This window comes from Palaemon carinicauda, chromosome 32 (genome assembly GCF_036898095.1).
Source record: "Palaemon carinicauda isolate YSFRI2023 chromosome 32, ASM3689809v2, whole genome shotgun sequence".
Lineage (NCBI taxonomy): Eukaryota > Metazoa > Arthropoda > Malacostraca > Decapoda > Palaemonidae > Palaemon > Palaemon carinicauda.
The window spans coordinates 65,697,782-65,710,281 of record NC_090756.1 but is presented as its reverse complement, the minus strand read 5'-3'; positions in this window follow the sequence as shown (position 1 = coordinate 65,710,281).

The window sequence follows — 12,500 nt, the reverse complement described above, 5'->3', positions numbered from 1 at the left end:
AACTTGTATGTTGATGGAGTGGTGAGAGAGGTGAATGCTCGAGTGCTTGGACGAGGATTAAAACTGGTAGACGAGAATGATCATGAATGGGAGGTAAATCAGTTGTTGTTTGCGGATGATATTGTACTGGTAGCAGACACAGAAGAGAAGCTTGACCGACTAGTGACAGAATTTGGAAGGGTGTGTGAGAAAAGGAAGTTGAGAGTTAATGTGGGTAAAGAGTAAGGTTATGAGATGTACGAGAAGGGAAGGTGGTGCAAGGTTGAATGTCATGTTGAATGGAGAGTTACTTGAGGAGGTGGATCAGTTTAAGTACTTGGGGTCTGTTGTTGTAGTAAATGGTGGAGTGGAAGCAGATGTACGTCAGAGAGTGAATGAAGGTTGCAAAGTGTTGGGGGCAGTTAAGGGAGTAGTAAAAAATAGAGGGTTGGGCATGAATGTAAAGAGAGTTCTATATGAGAAAGTGATTGTACCAACTGTGATATATATGGCTTGTGGGGAATGAAAGTGATGGAGAGACAGAAATTGAATGTGTTTGAATGAAGTGTCTGAGGAGTATGGCTGGTGTATCTCGAGTAGATAGGGTCAGGAACGAGGTGGTGAGGGTGAGAACGGGTGTAAGAAATGAGGTAGCGGCTAGAGTGGATATGAATGTGTTGAGGTGGTTTGGCCATGTTGAGAGAGAATGGAGAATGGCTGTCTGCTAAAGAAGTGATGAATGCAAGAGTTGATGGGAGAAGTACATGAGGAAGGCCAAGGTTTGGGTGGATGGATGGTGTGAAGAAAGCTCTGGGTGATAGGAGGATAGATGTGAGAGAGGCAAGAGAGCGTGCTAGAAATAGGAATGAATGGCGAGCGATTGTGACGCAGTTCCGGTAGGCCCTGCTGCTTCCTCCGGTGCCTTAGATGACCGCGGAGGTAGCAGCAGTAGGGGACTCAGTAGTATGAAGCGTCATCTGTGGTGGAAATGTGGGAGGTTGGGCTGTGGCACCCCTAGCAGTACCAGCTGAACTCGGCTGAGTCCCTGGTTAGGCTGGAGGAACATAGAGAGTAGAGGTCCCCTTTTTTGTTTTTTTCTGGTTGATGTCGGCTACCCCCCCAAAATTGGGGAAGTGCCTTTGGTATATGGATGGATTATTATTATCATTATCATCAGGTAAGCTTTACCCCATCAGGGGAAAAACAAGATGCTATAAGCCAAAGGACTCAAAAACGGAATATAGCTAAGTGACGAAAGGAAAAAATGAAATATATAATAACCTATACATTAGAAGTCATAAAATACATATATATATATATATATATATATATGTATATATATATATATATATATATATAGGCCTATACATACACACACACAAATATATATATATATATATATATATATATTAATATGGCTGGTATTTTATATGGCTTGCCAAAATTACATAAAGAGAATATTCCTTTAAGACCAGTTCTATCGTCAATCAATAAACCAAATTTTAATATTGCAAAATTTATGATTCTTAACATAGAAGAATGGGCAATGAATGAATATACCTTGGAAACTTCATATGCATTTTTTGATACTATAAAAAATTTTAGACTAAAGAATGATTATTATATGGCAAGCTTTGACATCGAAAGCTTCTATACAAATATCCCCACAAAAGAAGTTATTGAAATCGAAGCAAATAAAATGTACAAGAATAATAATAACTTTAGAAACCTGAGTAAATCTAAATTTATTGAAATATTAAACATTATTGTTCAAGATTCCTTTTTTATTTTTAACAAAGAGTATTACAAAACAAAAAGATGGACTAGCTATGGGGAATCCTATTTCAGCAACTTTGGCCAATATTTTCTTATGTTTTCACGAGACTGAATGGTTGGAAAATTGTCCTTTAAGTTTAAAGCCTGTGTTGTATAAAAGGTGTGTGGATGACACATTTATTATTTTTAAGGAAAAAAAAAATGATGCAATCAATTCTTTTTTAATTATATAAATTCTCAACACAGTAATATCAAGTTCACCATGGAAGAAGAAAACGAAGGCAAAATGCTCTTTTTAGACGTACTAGTCACTAAAACTTCTGACCTTAAAATTGATATGGAAGTTTATAGGAAGCCCCACTTTTACTGATCCTGGTTTAAATGTTTTAAGTGAGTGTAGTTTAAGATATAAAATAAACAGTATTAATACTCTCATTAATAGAGCATATAAGCTTTCATCAAATTACTTGAACTTTCATACAGAAATCACATTCTTAAAGGAATTCTTCAAAAACAATGATTGCCAGGATAATTTATTTTACAAAAAGTAAAAATTTTTCTTAACAAAATCATAAATGTTGATAACCAGATTTGTGAAGTAAAAGACCAGATTATATATTTTCGATTTCCTTACATATCGAACAAAATCAATACTATAATAGAAAGAAAAATTAAGTACATAACGAAAACCTACTTCAAAAATATAAATATTAGAATGGTATTTTTCAATAATTTTAAGATAGGCAATTTGCTCAAGTCCAAGGAGCCTTTATCTAGCGAACTATGTTCTATGGTGGTTTATAAATTTGTGTGTCCGAAGTGTAGTTCGGAATATGTGGGTAGTTCGACAAAATTTTTGTCTACCAGAACCTTTGAACATAGGGGCATTAGTTCAAGGACCCTTCTACCGCTAGGTAAGCCTTAACATTCCTCTGTAAGAGATCATTGCCATGGAGTGAGTAACACCAATTTCAATCATCTTGATTTTAGTATTATATATAAAGCTCGATTTGAGACTGAGCTAAGATTATTGGAAACATTTTACATAGAAAACTTCAACCCAAACTAAACCTAGATAACTCTGCTTCCAGCAGAAAAGTGTTTTAAGTATTATTTATTCATAATTTTAATTTATCTTATTTTTCTCATGTCTTTTACCAATGCTTTTTTATTGCTTGTATCAATGTATGTTTGTAATTATACAGAACCTGATATCGGACAAATTGTCCGAAACGTTGTAGTAAAGGTGATTGGATGAAGATCATGTTTCGATTTGTGCTTGCACTACAGTTCCTCATTAAAACTAATAATAATAATAATAATAATAATAATAATAATAATAATAATAATAATAATAATAATAATAATAATAATAATAATAATAATGAAAATAATAGTAATAATAATAATAAATAGATAGTAGTAGTAGTAGTAGTAGTAGTAGTAGTAGTAGTAGTAGTACTAATAATAATAATGATAATAATATCGATTGATATGAAGTTACGCTAAAGCGAAGGAAGTTTTAAACTCAAAAAAAAATACTTAAAAGATTACAACCGAAATCTTGATCTGCATAAAAACAATGAAATTCAACCGGACTCTATTTTTTCCCCCAATTAATTCAAAGACTCCGAGAAACGTTTCATATATTTCGTACATATTCTTCAAGCAAGAAAGATTTTGAGGACAAGAGCTTAACTTGTATACATTAAAGTGATGCCTTTTATGATTAAAATTTAATATAAATGTCCTGATATTATTATTATTACTAAATTTTCTCATAAAATGATACAAGTATAATTAACATTATCATTATTACTAACTAAGCTACAACCCTGGTTGGAAAAGCAGGATGCTATAAGCTCAATGGCTCCACCAGTGATAAAGAGCCCAGTGAGGATATCCCTGAGTGCAACCTGAAGCCAAGAACATTCTAAACCCAAGACAGTGGAAGACTATGGTGCTGAGGCTATGGCACTACACAAGATTAGAGAAGAATGGTTTGATTATGGAGTGTCCTTCTCCTAGATAAGCTCCTTCCAATAGCTTAAGAGCCTCTTCTAGCATTACCAAGAAGAAAATTAGCCACTGAAGAATTATAGTGCAAGTAGGTATCCATTCTAAATATCCAAAACTGAGAATTACCTTCATATCCTTATTACCTTTAATATATATATTCATAAATTCCCTTTGCATTAATAATTTCTCGGGGTGAGGGGTGGAGGAGGGGGGGGGGGGGTAGTTCAACAGAATTTCTTTTGACAAAGTGCTGAAGTATTTTGTACAATTTATAAAAAACATCTTCCTCGTATAATATTCATTTTGGTCCAAAGTTTGCCCTGATATACGAACAAAATCACCCTAACGTTTACTAAAAAAAACCCTCATAGCAAAGCTGCAATTTACAGTCATTCTCATGAAAGGCTAAAGCTAGCAACTAAGATAGGCCGTCTGGTAAGTCACAAGTTAGTGAGGAAACTGATTTTAATCCAAGATTATTACTGACAAACATGGAACGTTATCTGAGAAATAAACCTTTTTGGAAAACCTCATTAATGTAGTGAGGTCAATGAATTACGAAATGCATGCATGTTGGAGAATTATAATTGCTGCGCAGATTTTCTTTACGTAATATTTCATTGATTGATTCAGAAAATTTATATTTTTGAGTTCTATTTAAAGGGGAGGCAATTTCTGGTAGTTGACAAAAAGGATAAAGTAAGTGATTTTTCGATGTTGCCTGAGGGTAGGGTTCCTTTATTCGTATACAGTCTAGTTTTTGTATTTTTTACCACTAAAGAGAAATATAAGCCAATTAATAATTCAAGTCATCTATTCTTTCATCGTTTTATTATAGGTATCATGAGGCACCAGAGAAGTTGGAAAGACCCCAGGACTACATGGCTAAGGACTATGAGGTTTGAAGTAAGAGATGATGAATGGAGAAGTATTTAATTAAAATCTCGTGATACATAACGACTGGCAAAGTGTAAACAAGAGGGCCATTATGTCAATAGGCGTATGAGGAGTGGATGAAGATGAGGATGATGATGATGATGATGATGATGATGATGATGATAGATATCACAGGTTTTTGTATACTAGAAAATCATTGGCCAAGAAAGAGTGAAAATAATTAATGAAAATATTATTCACTGATCTAAAAAATAATATTTACCTAAACACTCGAGTTTTAAGGGAAAAAACTATAACTCAAAAAGTAAATGCAATTAAAATATATTTTTCTTTTTTATGAAATAAGATAAGACAGATTCGGATGTTTAACAAATTCTCCGTAGAAAACACAAATAGTTCAGCTTAGCGTAGACTAGACAACCTAAGCCACCCATAAAAAGATATATACTGTATACTTGGGATACCTTAACGTGATGAAAGGGTTAGAGTACCACCATGATCAGCAATGTAGTACAAGTCAACAAGCCAGCCATACGAAATTGGTTTTCTTGAGCAATCAGATGCAGATTTCCTACTATCACCAATCTATGGGCATAAAAACAGGCAAAAACCAAGATATGAATTGATATATCTGAGCCCTTTTTCCTGCAGTTGACTACTTTACTTGTTTTTTGATGCTGCTGTTATATATATATATATATATATATTTATATAATATATATATATATACTATATATATATATATATATAATATATATATATACATTGGGTAGGGAATGTTGGCCGTTTGTCAGTGCGTATGGGCCAGGTAGTGGGAAAAGTGGAGAAGATCGGAATGAGTTCTGGAATGAATTAACTAGGTGTGTAGAAGGACTGGATAGATGAATTATGTAGTTGTCATGGTTGACTTAAATGCTAGAGTGGGCGCAGGAGGGGTAAAAGGTGTCATTGGGAAGTATGACGTACGAGGTGAAAATGAGAGTGGTGAGAGACTGGTAGATATATGCGTTGAACAAGAGATGATAATAAGTGCTAGCTTTTTCAAAAAGAAAGATAAAAACAAGTATACAGGGATAAGAGTGGCAAATGGAAGAGTAGTAGAAAGGGCAATAATGAATTATGTGATGATAAATAAAAGAATGTTTGGAAGATTGAAAGACGTGCACGTGTTTAGGTGTATGGCTAACCGATATGTCTGATCATTTTTTTAGTGGGAAGGAAAATTAGTTGTAGCAAAAGAGTGGGGGAATAGAGTAGGTGGATGTAAAAGGGAGCTAGTGAGGGTTGAAGAGCTAATAAAACCTGGGGTAAAAAGTAAATATCAGGAAAGGTTGAAAATGGCATATGACGAAGTGAGAGTAAAAGAAACTTGTAATTTAGAGGAGTGGAAGTTAGTTAAAGAAGATTTTGATGGGATTACAAGTGATGTGTGTGGCAAGAAGGTTGTTGAAGGTAGCATGAGGAAGGGCAGTGGAATGGTGGAATGGAGTGAAGGTAGAAGTGGAGGAGAAGAAGAGGGCTTTTGCAGAATGGCTGCTTAGTAATAGTATAAACGAAGTATGAAAAATATAGAGAAAAAATGTGGAAGTAAAGTTGCAAGGTACGTGAGGCAAAGAGGGTAGCTGACCTGAGGTGGGGTCAGGGATTGGGTCAGTCATATAAAGAGAATAAGAAGAAGTTTTGGAAAGAAGTGAAGAGAGTAAGGAAGGCTGGCTTCAAGAATTGAAGAGACAGTGAAAGATGGAAATGGAAGGTTGTTAAAAAGGAGAGGAGGCAAGGAAAAGGTGGGCGGAATATTTTGAAAGTTACTGAATGTAGAGGTTTAATAGGGAGGAATATATAATTGCTGTTGCAGGTGTTGAGGTGCCGGTGATGGGAGATGAAAATGAGAGAAAGATTACAATAGAGGAAGTGAGGAGAGCACTAGATGAAACGAGAGTAGGAAAAGCATCTGGTATGGATGGTGTGAGAGCTGAGATGCTGAAGGAAGGGGGTGTGACTGTACCTGAATGTGGGTGAGATTGTTTAATATGAGTTTTTGTGTTGTCAATGGTACCAGTAGATTGGGTTTGTGCATGTATTGTACCACTATATAAGGGTAAGGGAGATGTGCATAAGTGTTGTTATTTAAGACATATTAATTTGTTGAGTGTAGTTGGAAAAGTGTATGGTAGAGTAATAATTATATAGCACTAAGGATAAAACAGAGAATGACAATCTTAGAAGTACAGGGGTGGTTTTAGAGAAGTAGGGGTTGTATGAATCAGATTCTTACAGTTAGGAAGATATGCGAGGAATATTTAGCAAAATGTAAGGAAGTGTATGTTACGTTTATGGATCTGGAAAAAACGTATAATAGAGTTGATAGGGAAACAATGTGAAATGTGATGAGGTTATATGGAGTAGGTGGAAGGTTGTTGCAAGGCAGTGAAAAGTTTCTATAAAGGTAGTAAAGCATGTGTTAGAATAGGAAATTAAGTGACTGATTGGTTTCGGTGAGATTGGGGCTGAGACAGGGATGTGTGATGTCGCCGTGATTGTTTAACTTGTATGTTGATGGAGTGGTGAGATAGGTGAATGCTCAAGTGCATGGACGAGGATTAAAACTGGTAGACGAGAATGTCCATGAATGGGAGGGTAAATCAGTTGCTGTTTGTGGATGATTCTGTACTAGTTGCAGACACAGAGGAGAAGCTTGACCGACCTAATGACAGAATTTGGAAGGGTGTGTGAGAGGAGGAAGTTGAGAGTTAATGTGGGTAAGAGTAAGGTTTATGAGATGTACGAGAAGGGAAGTTGGTGCAAGGTTGAATGTCATGTTGAATGGAGAGTTACTTGAGGAGGTGTAATCAATTTAAGTACTTGGGGTCTGTTGTTGCAGCAAATGGTGGAGTGGAAGCAGATGTACATCCACAGAGTGGATGAAGTTTGCAAAGTGTTGGGGGCAGTTAAGGGAATAGTAAAAAAATAAAGGGTTGGGCATGCATATAAGAGAGTTCTATATGAGAAAGTGATTGTACCAAGTGTGAATGTATGGATCGGAGTTGTGGGGAATGAAAGTGATGGAGAGGACAGAAATTGAATGTGTTTGAGATGAAGTGTCTGAGGAATATGGCTGGGGTATCTCGAGTAGATAGGGTTTGGAACGAATTGGTGAGGGTGAAAACGGGTGTAAGAAATGAGTTAGCAGCTAGAGTGGATATGAATGTGTTGAGGTGGTTTTGCCATGTTGAGAGAATGGAAAATGGCTGTTTGCTATAGAAGGTGCTGAATGCAAGAGTTGATGGGAGAAATACAAGAGGATGGCCAAAGGTTTGGGTGGATGGATGGAGTGAAGAGAGACTATGGTTGATAGGAGGATAGATGTAAGAGAGGCAAGAGAGCGTGCTATAAATAGGAATGAATGGTGAGCGATTGTGATGCAGTTCTGGTAGGCTCTGCTGCTTTCTCTGGTGCCTTAGATGACCGCGGAGGTAGCAGCAGTAGGGGATTCAGCATTTTTGAAGCTTCATATGTGGTGGATAACGGGGAAGGGTGGGCTGTTGCACCCTAGCAGTAGTACCATGCTGAACTCGGTTAAGTCCCTTGTCAGGCTGGGAGAAATATGAGAGAGTAGAGGTCCCCTTTTTTTGTTTTGTTTCATTTGTTGATGTCGGTTACCCTCCAAAATGTGGGGAAGTACCTTTGTATATGCATGGATATATACATCCATATATATATGTATATATATATATATATATATACATATGTATATATATATATATATATATATACATATGTATATATAAATATATATATTTATATATATATATATATATATATATATACATACATATGTATATATATAAATATATATTTTATATATATATGTATATATATACATATATATATATATATACACACACACACACACACACATATATATATATATATATATATAAAAAAACACACACACATATATATATATATATATATGTATATATGTATATATATATATATATATACACACATATATATATATATACACACACACACACATATATATATATATATATATGTAAATATAAATATATATATTTATATATATATATTATATATATATATAAGTGGTGTGTGTGTTTTTGTTAGTGTGCGTGTGTTTTGTGCATGTGTATTTGTGTGCCTTCCACCATCACCAAACCACACTGGCCTGTATGGTGATGAATACCGGCCTAAAAGTAGATATGAATAATTTTAAACAGTGAGAAACTCCTAAATGATAAAAAATGTACCCGAAGTAGGAATGGTTGGAAAAGATAGTTTTTTTGGAAACACTAAGCCAAAGTAATTGATTAATCCCAGAGAGGTTTTGGGATCCAAAGCGAAGCACTAAAGACAATATCTGTACAAACATCTGCGATAATTAACATACTTCTTTGCTCCTAGTAATAGTTTATAGTTTATATATATGAAAAATATCTTTTGATATTGTTACTGGTCTTAGAATATATTCTTTTAATTGTTCATTACTTCTGTGTAGTACAGTTATCCCTTTCATTTCTTTCTGCAATGATCTATTTTTCCCCGTTGGAGCCCTTGGGATTATAGTGTCTTGCATTTCTAATTATGGTTGTAGCTTAGCTTGTAGTAACATTTTATCATTTATTCAGCTCATTATTTCCCTTGTTTTCTTTACTCACTATGGTAATTTACCTTATTGGGGAAACTTAGCCAACTAGAGTTGTAGCTTAGGTTATAATAATAATAATAATAATAATAATAATAATAATAATAATAATAATAATAATAATAATAATAATAATATAGTATTCCATTCCTCAGTTAAAAATCTTTGTAATTCTAATTCAATGATTTTTGCCAAAATAGCATAAGGGAGACCATGTCAATTATTGTAAGTGTGATTATACCTTCCATGTCAAGGCTAGACTAACTTGAAGATTTAATTGCTTTTATAGTCTTTTCGTGTTTATGTTTGAGAAAATGAAAACCCCTCACGATAATTACAGAAGGTATCCCATATATCATAATAATGGTAAGTATCCTGTTTGTAAAGAAAATAATATCAGAATATGAATGTGCTATATTTTGTCCAGGTAGACACTTTATTTATTTCGTAATTTCTCTATAAATAAATTTTCCAGCAACGTTTATTATACATCTAAAGTATTTTTAAAGGATTTAAAATAGATTTGAAAGTTGTATTCGTTTTTCATAGTGACAAAGCAAAGCCGTTTTATATAAGAACTGTTAAAAAGGTTAAAAGATATTATTCAGTATAAATGAAAAAAAGATAATAGTTGTAACTAAGTCTAGATTAATTTCATAAAATTAAATGTTTTCTCATCATAATTTGCTAAAATAAGTACATTATATTAGATTTGGTAAAATAAACCTTAAATGTAAATAAATAAGATATATTTGAATGTGCCTTGACTGATATTATAGACAAGCAAGTCAAATATTATTATTACTACTACTATTATTATAACTTAGACTACAGCCCTGGTTGGAAAAGCAGATTATTTTCAGCCCAAGGGCTCCATCAGGGTATGATACCACTGTGAGCAAAAGGAAATAAGGGAATAAATAAGCTACGATAGAATTAAATTGACATATAATAGAAATAACCTGTTTTAAGAACAGTAACCACTTTAAAGCAAATTTTTCACATATGAACTCTATAAAAATTTAAGAAAATCAAGAGAAAGGTAAATAAGGTAGAAAGTTGTGATTGAGTGTACCCCTAAGCAAGGAAATTCTACCTCAAGATAGTGCAAGACAATGATACAAAAGCTATGGCACTACCCAACACTAGAGAACAATGATAACAATATGTATATATACTTTTTTTTACTTTTACGTCTTGTTTGGTTTGCTAAAGTACTTCAGAGAGAGAGAGGAGAGAGAGAGAGAGAGAAGAGAGAGCGAGAGAGAGAGAGAGAGAGAGAGAGAGAGAGAGAGAGAGAGATGCACTTAGTGTTAAGATATCTAGTAGAACTCTTGGTATAATTGAAGATCTTTTGTTCACATTTATCTATGTTAGATAACTTAGGAGAGTAATTTTCTTTCTTTTTCAATAAAGGGACAATTTGAAATTAATATGAAAATAAACAGATATCATCTTTATCATCTGTATGTCTAAAACGTTATTAATTTCTCATAATTTTTCATAATTAATATCTCACACTGTCAGGCTGCCTCCGATCGAACCAATATACGAGATTTCAAATATTCCATATGATAATAATAATAATAATAATAATATAATAATAATAATAATAATAATAATAATAATAATGTTATTATTATTATTATTAATATTTATTATTATTATTATTATTATTATTATTATTATTATTATTATTATTATTTTTGAAATGTAATAATTATATCAATTATTATCGAAATCATTTTGATTATTAAAACTAATAAAATTATTCTTAATATTGAAATATTAGTTATTACTATAATTAAAATTATTACGATTAATAAAATTAGCATTAAAATTATTATCAAAAGTATTACTATGACTGAAACTACTAAAATTACTGTTATTATAGTTATAGAAATTACTAACATTAGTATTTATATTAAAATTATTAGAATTATTATTAGTATATAAAAAAATTTAAATCATTGTTATAATTATTAAAACTATTATTATAATAAATAACAAAATTATCATCATTGAAACTATTAAAATTATTATCTTGAAAATCATCAAAATTAACATTTTCTTTTTTAGTGAAATTAAAAGAATTATTATTATTGAAATTATTTCAATCATAACCATTATCATAATCATTGAAATTAGTATGAAAACAATTATCAAAATCATAATAAAAAATCCCAATCTCACCTGATAAAAGATAAAAGAACCCCACGGACTGGAAAAAACGGCCGAGTAACCAACAGAAGCAGAACGATCAATTCCAGGAAATAAAAGAAAAGAAAAAAACCGTTCAGAGAGGTTGCTTTTTTCACAAACATTATAATTCTCTCTGGCTGGTGATTCTAATTTCCTAGGATAGTGAATATTTCATTTTATACCTGACTTTTTTGCATCGCTCTGCCTCGGTAATGTTGCAGAGGAGAGATGTGTTTGTAACGTTCGGTCGGAACTGAACGGTGGCGAGATGGAAATAGGGGTGGTATACTTAGAGATAGACTCAATGACATTTACGAACATATATAAGTGAATAGATACATATGCATTGCATGTATGTATATATATATATATATATATATACATATAAATATATATATATATATATATATATATATTCATAAATATATACAAGTATATATCCAGTATATATATATATATATATATATATACACCTGACATTTGAAAAAAGCCAGAGATTATTATTATTATTATTATTTATTATTATTATTATTATTATTATTATTATCATTATTATTATTATTATTATTAATTGCTAATCTAATAACCCTAATTTGAAAATCGGGTTTCTATAAAGCCCAGGGACCCAACAGGGAAAATAGCCCCAGTGAGGAATTGGTCGGGATCAGTATCTCTTCATTGCCACACTGAATTAATACAAAAAGCAACCAAGAGATATATAGAGAGAATAACTAGGTTCCTTACAAACTAAGCTTCTAGGAGGATGAGTTTAGAGAAAAATTTGTAATTGAATGTAGGAGAGCACTTGATGAAACGAGAGTAGGAAAAAGCGTCTGGTATGGATGGTGTGAGAGCTGATATGTTGAAGGAAGGGGGTACGACTGTACTTGAATGGTTGGTGAGATTGTTTAATATGTGTTTTGTGTTGTCAATGGTACCAGTAGATTGGGTTTGTGAATGT